This window comes from Falco punctatus, assembly GCF_963210335.1.
Source record: "Falco punctatus genome assembly, chromosome: 4".
Taxonomy (NCBI): domain Eukaryota; kingdom Metazoa; phylum Chordata; class Aves; order Falconiformes; family Falconidae; genus Falco; species Falco punctatus.
The window spans coordinates 15,391,599-15,393,885 of NC_137583.1; the positions used below are offsets into that span (position 1 = coordinate 15,391,599).

Sequence of the window (2,287 nt, forward strand, 5' to 3'; positions counted from 1 at the left end):
TTTTGCAGAAAAGGAATGATAAATAAATAGAATTATATAAATAAACATAATTGACAAACAAAGCTGCATACACTGGAGAAGAAAGAATGACTTTGACATGTACTAAACTGAATAATTCTATTTACTACAAATTCATAAAAGGATTCCTCTGACGTGACAAAATGAGAGGATTACACATTGTAACCACAAAAACGGTAATTCTATACAGTACGTACACAGCTGTAATATGCAAGACAATTAATATAATGAGTTGACCCAAGCCATGGTTTCCAATATCCTCTCTATATCCTCCAATTTTCTCAACATGTAAAATCAATTTTGTCACTAGTGAAGACAATAGAAACTGCAAACATACAACTCAAAGTATGTCTAAAACATTTGACTCTTGGTACAACCTTAGTTTAACACTGTTTCCATTGCACTCAGAGAATGAGACATAAGCCATAACAAAGGTAACAAAATTACAAGCTGAACACAAACATCTGAAAAATGGATACAACTAAAAAAAAAGTTTAATAAAAAAGTAAATGAAAACAAATAGGCACCACAGTTTTCACATATTGCTGCCTTAATTCTTCTAAGTTTTCTCAAGACTATAATACCAATTAAATTAGCATTATTATAAACAGCATGTTTTGAAGAGATTTAATCAGAACTTGCATCAGAAGTGCTATACTTGGAAATGTAACAGCTCAAACCGAATGAAACTAACAAGACTTCGGGAATGAAACTACAAGACTTCTGCCCAAACTTCCTACAAGGGGAAAAAAAATAAACAAGCCAGAAAAGATACAAGGGGGAGGGGAGGGGGCGGGGGGGGGGGGGGGGGGGGGAGGGGGGGCGGAATAAACAAACCAGAAAATATACAACTAAAAGTTTCATAGTAAGTGACAAAATTGACAAGTGAACTAAATTCAACTTTTACCCGCACTCTATGCCCAACATTCACAGGGAAAAAAACCTCTGTGTATGCACAGAATTTCTTTTCAGCACACAGAATGTAACTTTTAAAGATAGGAACGGTACTCATCTGTCATTCAAAGATTTAAAACTACTCAGAATATCTAAAAATGTATTTGAGAGGAAATACGAAAGCAGGTTATGAAATCAGGGGGCCTACTATTTATTGGAGATAAAAGACATCATGCCCTGAGGAAAAATGCAAAGTATTTACCGCCATTTTTCCATTAGGCATTTCAGTTATTAAATTTACAATTAAGTAGCCAGGATCTTAGCACATGCTCTAGAACATCTTATTTGAATCAACTGCATTCAACATTTGAAAATTAATTACTCAGAAAACTGCTTACAGATGACATTTTTTGTGCAGTTATTCTTTGAACTAAACTTTCTATTTTCCTCTTTAGGAATGTTACCATTTAAGATTTGTAATTACATTACACCCCACAAAAATAAGTTAAGCATCAGCTGCTCTTCATCTCAAAAGCAACTTTCAGCTGAACATTCCTGAGCTCACATTATTTTCAGTTCTTGCCTAGAATCAAGAGGATTATTTTTTTTTAAGTTCTCCATCTTGATTTTTCTCATTTCCTAACTGACTTATGAAGAATCTGCGAAATTAATCTGTTCGTTGGACACACGCTATCCTCACAAAAACACAACTCCCTTTACTAGGTGTATCATGTTGTCACCCCGTCTGCCCAGGTGCAGCAAAATTCCTTTACGAACTGGCGTTAAGAGCACCGGATCGATCACTTGAACAAAGTGCGTAAAGCACCTAAAATGATTTTAAGTGATTGGCCACAGTCAGCGTGATCCTAACACAGGCAAGCTATTACGACTATTTTGGTTTTGCTGGATCACGAAAATGCAGGAATTTGCTTTGCCCGCTGCATTTCTGCCCAGAAGGCGGGTCCCCCCCCGCCGCGGACCACGCGGACGGCAAAGCCGGGCGTGCGCGCAGCCACCGGCCGCGCCATGTCCGCGCCGCCCGCGCAGCGCCAAGCGCCAGCCCCGAGCGAGCGGAGATGACCAAGCGCTCCAGCGAATAAACACTTAAACCAGCGCGAGATGCTTTTTCAATATCCAGCCGGGAGGAAAGGGGAGAAGAAAGGGCCGCCGAGCCAACCCCAGCCCCGGCGCAGCGGCCGCCCAGGGAGCAGAGCGCGGCGCCGTCGGCAGCCACCTCAGGGAGCGCGCAGCAGGCGGTGTTGAGGCGGGGGACGCAGCGCTCCCCCCTCGCCCGCGCTCCCCTCCCTGTTGGCAAACTCAGCGGCGCAGCAACCGTCAGGGAGGAGGGCAAGAAGAACACAAAATGGAAACTTAC

At 42.0% G+C, this 2,287-nt stretch overlaps 1 protein-coding gene across 2 annotated transcripts in view; it reads right to left on the reverse strand.

Annotated features, from left to right (window-relative positions):
- FHIT (fragile histidine triad diadenosine triphosphatase) overlaps positions 1-2,287 on the reverse strand; it is a 661,182-nt gene that overhangs the window by 612,828 nt on the left and 46,067 nt on the right. The window lies entirely within an intron of this gene.